Source organism: Ceratotherium simum, chromosome X (genome assembly GCF_057802395.1).
Source record: "Ceratotherium simum simum isolate JZ-2026a chromosome X, ASM5780239v1, whole genome shotgun sequence".
Classification (NCBI taxonomy): Eukaryota; Metazoa; Chordata; class Mammalia; order Perissodactyla; family Rhinocerotidae; genus Ceratotherium; species Ceratotherium simum.
Window position 1 is genome coordinate 11,373,046 of NC_141940.1, and position 9,464 is coordinate 11,382,509.

Genomic DNA, 9,464 nt, shown 5'->3' on the forward strand with positions numbered 1-9,464 from the left:
GAGACAGTCTCCTTCTAGCATCTGGAGCTCAGTGACATAAGGATCCTTCTCTATGGGTTCTGTGAATACTTGGTTCTGCAGTAAATATACTTACATAATCGTAATAATGTTAACTCTGTTTTATTATTTTAATTTTTAAAGAATTAACCTAGAAACAAAGCACAGAAGAATTCATTATAGTCGCTGAATAAATTGTAGATAATACAAACCTCAATAGAAATAAAATAATAATATAACAATTTTGAGAGGAAGAGAGAAGGTAGGAAGTAACAATGCAGTAAATCCTTCTTCTTTTTAACATTAGAAAGTCAACATGTTTCTTGCCTTTTTAGCATTATGTAATCAACATGTCCTTAAATCGAGAAATAATGGCATAAGAATATTAAAGTTATCATGATAACTGCTGGAGAACGAAAAGATAGAAACCGGCAAAAAGGCTTACATTTGTCCAATGGGACTAAGGTATGAAGGGGGAGAAAAGAACTATTCCTTTTAGTATTAGACTTTTCTCTATAGGTTCAATTTTTTTAACGTGTGGGTTTTTAGTTTTAAGAAGTTTGGGTTTTTAAAAAAATGGATGGCACTCTCGTCAATAAATAAATTGTACTATATTCCAGGAGTTGTCAAACTACAATCTGTAGACCAAGTCATCTCACAATCTGTTATGTACAACCTGTGAACACAGCCACAGTCATTTGTTCATCCATTGTATATAGCTGATTTTATACCATCATAGGAGAATATGTGGTTTCTTGGACTGCAAAGCCTAAAATTTTTACTACCCGGCTCTTTTCAGAAAAAGTTTGGCAATCCCTTGGTGTATTCTTACAATAAAATGCTAGGCAGCCGTTGACAGAATAAGGTAGGTCAATATGGATACTGGTATGGAAACATGCCCAAGGTGTAACGTTAAATGAAGGTTTCAGAAGATTATTACTAGCGTAATCATAGTTAATATGAGAAACGTGCTTATCTGTAGTTGCATTTGCATATCAACTAAAAGAGCCTGGAAAAACTTTTGGTATCAGAGCATGGGCTCAAGAGAACTCTTTTACTGTTTTTTTTCCTATGTTTTTATATTGCCTAATTTTTTTTTTAATGAGCATATACTACATTAGTAATTTTTTTTTTTTTTTTTGGTAAGGAAGATCAGCCCTGAGCTAACATCTGATGCCAATTCTCCTCTTTCTGCTGAGGAAGATTGGCCCTGGGCTAACATCCATGCCTGTCTTCCTCTACTTTATATGGGACGCCGCCACAGCATGGCTTGACAAGCGATTCGTTGGTGCACGCCTGGGATCCGAACCCGTGAACACAGGGCGGCGGAAGAAGAGCGTGTGTACTTAACCGCTATGCCACAGGGCAGGCCCCCTACTTTAGTAATTTTTAAAAGCAAATATGATTATATTATCTCCATGCTTAGTGCTCTTCAGTGGTTTCTCACTGCACTTAGGGTAAAATTCAATCTCTTCATTAGGACATACAGGGCCTCCTTTGTGCTGAGGCCTGCCTCTCCTGCCTCATCTCATGTCACTGGAACACTTTCTCCCTGCTCACAGCCCCACAATCTTTTTTTCTGGAGTGGGGGAGATTGGCCCTGAGCTAACATTTGTGCCCATCTTCCTCTATTTTATGCGGGACGCCTGCCACAGCATGGCTTGATGAGTGGTGCATTAGTTCGGCGCCTGTGAACTCTGGGCAGCCTAAGCAGAGTGCGTGAAATTAACCACTGTGCCACCAGGCCAGCCCCCAGCACAATCTTTATTTCAGTTCCTCAAATGTGTCAAGTTCTTTCTTGCCTCAGAGCACAGAACATAACTTCAGTTTCACTTCTTCAGGGAAACTTCCCTGACCCGTCAATCTAAATGAAGAAACCTGCTTTACTCTGTCATGGTAATTAAAAATTTCCTTTAGTGCATTTATGTCTGTTTTTAATATCTAATTTGTGTGATTATTTGTTTAATATCTGTCTCCCTCTCAAGTTCTTACCCATTAATATACTATTACGGCCCATTAGACCTGATTTTCATTTTTTATTTTCTTTTTTGAGCAGTATTAACTATTTGTAAGGATTAATATTTCATGACTTCCATTCATTCTTAGAGGTCTTCCAAAGAATAAAGAGAATCTTTACTTGTTTAAAGAAATAAAACTCACTTCATCTTGCAATTATCTTGTAGATCCAATGGACCCCTTAATAAATCTGAGACAGTATTAAGGGATCTTAGTTAACTTATTTTTTCGATATCTTGAAAGAGTTTTATATTTCATCATCCCAGAAATTACTTCGTCATTACTCATAAATATTTATCAATAATTACAAACTTTGTTAAAAAAGACTAAAATAATATGAACATAGAATAATAATACAATTGTCAAGAAAATGATGCAATAGTGGAATAAACTGTCAACCTTCAGTTTTCGTAATGCATTGTCCAGAGTACTGAATTGTCTTTCAATAAAATATATGAGAAGATTAGATGCAATATCTCTATAGTCTGTTTTTACCATTCATTGATTAAACTAAGAATTTAGATTTCTTTTCCATCTATAAAGGCAAGGAGAAGAAAATTGACAGAGGATGGCATCTCACGGTTATTAGGCAAGTCAGAAGAGGAATGCAAAGTAATGGATAGCAGCGCTCTAGACTCTAAGGATGATGATGAAATTGATCACAGAAGAGAAATCTCAGATTACGTGAGTCTTCATATGGCATTATCCAAGTTGAATTTTCTAAAATTCGAGAATTCATAAGTAAACAATATATTTCTTTTTTTTTTCTTTTTTCACATCTTTATTCTTTTTTGTTGTTGTGGTAACATTGGTTTGTAACATCGTATAAATTTCAGGTGTACATCATTATACTTCTATTTCTTCATGGATTACATCATGTTCTCATGTTCGCCACCCAAATACTAATTACAATCCATCACCACACACACGTGCCTAATTATCCCTTTCCCCCTCCCCACCCTTCCCCTCTGGTAACCACCAATCCAATCTCTGTCTCTATGTGTTTGTTTGTTGTTATTATCTACTACTTAATGAGTGAGATCATACGGTATTTGACCTTCTCCCTCTGACTTATTTCACTTTGCATAATACCCTCAATGTCCATCCATATTGTCACAAATGCCTGGATTTCATCGTTCCATTGTGTATAAATACCACATCTTCTTTATCCATTCTTCCCTTGATGGGCACTTAGGTTGCTTCCAAGTCTTGGCTATTGTGAATAATGCTGCAATGAGCACAGGGGTTCATGTATCTTTAGGCATTGTTGTCTTCAAATTCTTTGGATAAATACCCAGCATTGGAATAGCCGGATCGTATGGTAGTTCTATTCTTAATTTTTTGAGGAATCTCCATACTGTTTTCCATAGTGACTGCACCAGTTGGCCCTCCCATCAGCAGTGTACGAGAGTTCCCTTCTCTCCACATCCTTTCCAAAACTTGTTGTTTCTTGTCTTGTTAATTATAGCCATTCTGACTGGCATGAGGCAATATCTCATTGTAGTTTTGATTTGCATTTCCCTGATAATTAATGATGCTGAACATTTATTCATGTGCCTGTTGGCCATCTGTATATCTTCTTTGGAGAAATGTCTGTTCAGGTCTTTTGCCCGTTTTTTAATTGGGTTGTTAGTTTTTTTCTTGTTGAGATGCATGAGTTCTCTATATATTTTTGAGATTAACCCTTTATCAGATGTATGGTTTGCAAATATCTTCTCCCAGTTGTTAGATTGTCTTTTCGTTTTGTAGATGGTTTCCTTTGCTGTGCAGAAGCTTTTTAGTTTGATGTAGTCCCATTTGTTTATTTTTTCTATCGTTTCCCTTGCCCGGTCAGACATGGTGTTTGAAAAGATGTTGCTAAGACTGATGTCGAAGAGTATACTGCCTATGTTTTCTTCTAGAAGTTTCACAGTTTCAGGTCTTACATTCAAGTCTTTAATCCATTTGGAGTTAATTTTTGTGTATGGTGTAAGGTAAGGGTCTACTTTCATTTTTTTGCATGTGGGTATCCAGTTTTCCCAACACCATTTGTTGAAGAGACTTTCTTTTCCCCATTGTATGTTCTTGGCTCCTTTGTCGAAGATTAGCTGTCCATAGATGTGTGGGTTTATTTCTCGGCTTTCGATTCTATTCCATTGATCTGTGTGTCTGCTTTTGTGCCAGTACCATGCTGTTTTGGTTATTATAGCTTTGTAGTTTATTTTGAAATCAGGGAGTGTGATACCTCCAGCTTTGTTCTTTTTTCTCAGGATTCCTTTAGCTATTCGGGGTCTTTTGTTGTTCCATATAAATTTTAGGATTCTTTGTTCTCTTTCTGTGAAAAATGTTGTTGGAACTTTGATAGGGATTGCATTGAATCTATAGACAGCTTTAGGAAGTATGGACATCTTAACTATGCTAATTCTTCCAATCCAAGAGCACAGAATACCTTCCCTTTCTTTGTGTCTTCTTCAATTTCTTTCAGCCATGTTTTATAGTTGTCCGTGTAAAGCTCTTTCACCTCTTTTGTTAAGTTTATTCCTAGGTATTTAATTCTTTTTGTTGCAATTGTAAATGGGATTGTATTTTTAATTTCTCTTTCTGCTACTTTGTTGTTAGTGTATAGAAATGCAACTGATTTTTGTATGTTGATTCTGTATCCTGCAACTTTACCATATTCATTTATTACTTCTAAAAGGTTTTTTGGTGCATTCTTTAGGGTTTTCTATATATAAAATCATGTCATCTGCAAATAGTGACGGTTTCACTTCTTCCTTTCCAATTTGGATCCCTTTTATTTCTTTCTCTTGCCTGATTGCTCTGGCTAGGACTTCCAGTACTATGTTAAATAGGAGTGGTGACAGTGGGCATCCTTGTCTGGTTCCTGTTCTTAGAGGGATAGCTTTCAGTTTTTCACCATTGAGGATGATATTAGCTGTGGGTTTGTCATTTATGGCCTTTATTATGTTGAGGTATTTTCCTTCTATACCCATTTTATTCAGAGTTTTTATCATAAATGGATGCTGTGTCCTGTCAAATGCTTTCTCTCCATCTATTGAGATGATGGTATGATTTTTATTCTTCATTATATTAATGTGGTGTATCACGTTGATTGATTTGCAAACGTTGAACCATCCCTGCATACCTGGAATAAATCCCACCTGATCATGGTGTATAATCTTTTTAATATATTGTTGTATGTGATTTGCTAGTATTTTGTTAAGGATTTTTGCAACGATGTTCATCAGTGATATTGGCTTGTAATTTCCTTTTTTTGTGCTGTCCTTGTCTGGTTTTGGTATCAGGGTAATGTTGGCTTCGTAGAATGAGTTATGCAGCTTCTCCTCCTCTTCAATTTTTTTGGAAGAATTTGAGAAGGATAGGTATTAAGTCTTCTTTGAATGTTTGGTAGAATTCACCAGGGAAGCCATCTGGTCCTGGACTTTTACTTTTGGGGAGGTTTTTGATCACAGTTTCAATCTCCTAACTGGTGATTGGTCTATTCAAATTCTCTATTTCTTCTTGACCCAATTTTGGAAGGTTGTATGATTCTAAGAATTTGTCCATTTCTTCCAGATTGTCAAATTGGTTGCCATATAGCTTTTCATAGTATTCCCTTATAATCTTTTGTATTTCTGAGGTATCTGTTGTAATTCCTCCTCTTTGATTTCTGATTTTACTTATTTGAGCCTTCTCTCTTTTTTTCTTGGTGAGTCTAGCTAAAGGTTTGTCAATTTTTTTTCTCTTGTCAAAGAACCAGCTCTTGGTTTTATTATTTTTTTCTATGATTTTTTAAGTCTCTGTTTCATTTATTTCTGCTCTGATTGTTATTATTTCTCTTCCTCGGCTGATTTGGGGCTTTGTTTGTTCGTTTTCCAGTTTCTTTAGGTGCATTGTTAGATTGTTTATTTGAGATTTTCCTTGTTTGTTGAGATAGGCCTGTATTGCTATGAAGTGGTTCCCTTAGAACCACTTTTGCTGTATCCCATAAATTCTGGCATGACGTATTTTCATTTTCATTTGTCTCCAAGTATTTTTTGATTTCTCCTTTGATTTCTTCATTGACCCAACCATTGCTCAGTAGCTTTTGTTTACTCTCCACATATTTGTGGCTTTTCTGATTTTCTTCCTATAGTTGATTTCTAGTTTCATACCGTTGTGGTCAGAAAAGATGCTTGGTATTATTTCAATCTTCTTAAATTGATGGAGACTTGTTTTGTGGCCTAATATGTGATCAATCCTGGAGAATGTTCCATGTACATTTGAAAAGAATCTGTATTGTTCAGTTTTTGGACGGAATGCTCTGTATATATCTACTAGGTCTATCTCTTCTAGTGTGTTATTTAAGGCCAATGTTTCCTTATTGATCTTCTGTTTGGATGATCTATCTGTTGGGGTAAGTGGAGTGTTAAATTCCCCTACTATTGTTGTGTTACTGTATATTTCTCTTTTTATGTCTGTAAATAATTGCTTTATATATTTAGGTGCTCCTGCGTTGGGTGCATAGATATTTACAAATGTTATGTCCTCTTGTTGGATTGTTCCCTTGATCATTATGTAATGCCCTTCTTTGTCTCTTTTTACAGTTTTTGTTTTAAAGTCTATTTTGTCTGATATGAGTATTGCTACCCTAGCTTTCTTTTCATTGCAATCAGCGTGGAGTATCTCTTTCCATCCCTTTACTTTCAGTTTAAGAGTGTCTTTAGGTCTGAAGTATGGCTCTTGTATGCAACATATATATGGGTCTTGTTTTTTAATCCAGTCAGCCACCCTATGCCTTTTAATTGGGGCATTTAGTCCATTGACGTTTAAAGTAGCTATTGATAAGTATGTACTTACTGCCATTTTTTAACTTTTTTTCCTTGGTGTTTTAGTAGTTTTTCTCTGTTCCTTTCTTCTTCTCTTGCTCTCTTCCCTTGTGGTTTGATGGCTTTCTTTACCATTATGTTTGGGTTCCTTTCTCTTAGTTTTTTGTGTATTTATTGTAGATTTCTGCTTTGTGATTACCTGGGGTTCATATATAGTAACCTACGTATACAGCAGTCTATATTAAGTTGATAGTCTCTTTAATTTGACCTTTGTCTGAAAGCTCTACTCTTTAACTCCCCTCCTCCTACATTCTATGTTTTTGATATCCTATCTAACCTCTTTTTTGTGCATTTGTATCCATTACCCTCTTATCATGGAAACAGATAATTTTTTCTATTTGTGGTCTTCTCTTTTCCCCTTAAATAAGTCCCCCTAGCATTTCTTGTAGTACTGGTTTCTCGGTGACAAAGTCCTTTAATTTTTGCTTGTCTGGGAAACTTTTTATCTCTCCTTCCATTTTGAATGATAACCTTGCTGGGTAGAGTATTCTTGGCTGTAGATTTTTTCTTTTTAGCACTTTAAATATATCATGCCACTCTTTTCTAGCCTCTAAGGTTTCTGCTGAGAAGTCAGCTGATAGCCTTATGCAGTTTCCTTTGTATGTAACTTGTCATTCTCTTGCGGCTTTTAGGATTCTCTCTTTATCTTTAATTCTGGACATTTAAATTATGACGTGTCTTGGCGTGGGCCTCTTTGGGTTTATCTTGTTTGGTGCTCTATGTGATTCCCGTACCTGGATAGCTGTTTCCTTCCTTAGGTTAGGGAAGTTTTCAGTTATTATTTCTTCAAATAGATTCTCTGCCCCTTTGTCTTGCTCTTCTCCTTCTGGAACACCTATAACACGGATGTTAGTGTATTTGATGTTGTCCCAGAGGTCCCTTACACTGTCTTCAATCTTTTTAATTCTTTTTTCTTTTATCTATTCAGCTTGGGTGATTTATTCTAGTCTTTCATTCAGCTCACAGTTCCATTCTTCTGTATCCTCTACTCTGCTTTTGAGTCCCTCTAGTGAATTTTTCATTTCCAGTATTGTATTCTTCATTTCTGATTGGTTCTTTTAAAATCTTCCATTTCTTTGTTGATGTTCTGACTGAGTTCATCCATTCTTCTCCCAAGATCAGTGAGCATCCTTAACACTCTTTGTTTGAACTCTCTGTTGGGAAGGATTCTCATTTCTGTCTCACTTAGTTCCTTTTCTGGGGTTTTGTCTTGTTCCCTTGCTTGGAACGTATTCTTTTGCCTCCTCATTTTGCCTCTTTCCCTGTGCTTGTGTCTATGTATTAGGTAGATTGGCTATGACTCCTGCTCTCAGAGAGGTGACCTTATATAAGCGATACTTTAGGAGGGCTGGCAGTGTGCTTCCCTCTCCTCTTCAGCTGCAAATATTCCAGGAGTGACCCCTGTGTGGGCTACATGTGCCCCTCTCTTGTAGCAGGGTTGTTCTTCCCGTAGGTGCCCAGAGAGGCTGAGCTATGCCCCAGTCAGCTGTTGTAATGCTCAGCTGCGTGTAGTTGTTGTGTGTCCTTCAGTCTCTTTACCGGATGTGGGGTGTCCCAGCTCAGTTGGCTGCAAGGTCTAATAGCACATTCCTGTTGCTGTATTTCTATTAAGTAGGCCCCCAGGGTGGCAGGTTGTTAGGCTCGGGGGCTTACAATTGCTATAAGCCTCTAGCCTTTAGGTCTCTTGTCAACTCTCTGAGGATTGCAGCCTGGTGGGGCTGGCCTCAGGCATGGGAGCACCCAATTGTTTCAGGCTTGGAAGGTGGGGCCAACCCCCTATGTCGCTCTTTGAGAAGCACAAGTCTTCTGCAGCTGACAAGCCCCACCGCCTACAGGTTCACACACACACAGTCAACACAGTCCTGCCCCATGCATGCGCCTCAACCTCCTGAAGTAGACCCAGTCTCTCCAAGGTGGGAGCCCCACACACTCCACCACCACCCCACACTCTTCACCTGCTCCTTACACACACCCTGCCCTACAGAGGCAGACCCAGTCACCAGGCTGTGGAGAACATAGGAAGCTCCCTTAGCCAGCCCTCAAGTTGCCCCAGAGCTTGTTGTTGGGTGGAGCCAGTCCCTAGGGTGGGCTGCCTGCCCTGGCTGAGCTGGATTAAATTGGTGCTCTAGTGGGTGGGGCAGACCCTGGGTTAGCAGGCCCCAGGGACAACTCCAATGGCGTCTGCCAGCATCTGTGTCAGCACGCCCATACCAGGCCACAACAATGGCCACTGCCAATGTCCCAGTCCCTGGAGAGGTCTCACCTCTCACCGAGACACACTCAGAGCCTATCAGGTGAGTCTCTTTTCCCCAAAGAGCTGTGCAACTTTCTTTCTGCTGATTTTAGATTGCTTTCTGAACAGGGTGAGTTTGTGCATGGACCCTTTAAGAGCTGGTTTTGATTTCTTTGTGAACCAAATTTTCTGGGGGTACTCCCCAATGTTTTAGTAGCAGGCAAAGTCAGATATTATGCCACTCATCTCGATTGTGCTGGGTCTACAGAATGCCCACAGCGGGGGCGCTCCCCGGCTCAGGGCCCCGCACCTCCAGGGAGGGCTGCGGACCTTTGGGCTGCTCCTGGGCAGCCATGAGGTGCTGCGGCTTG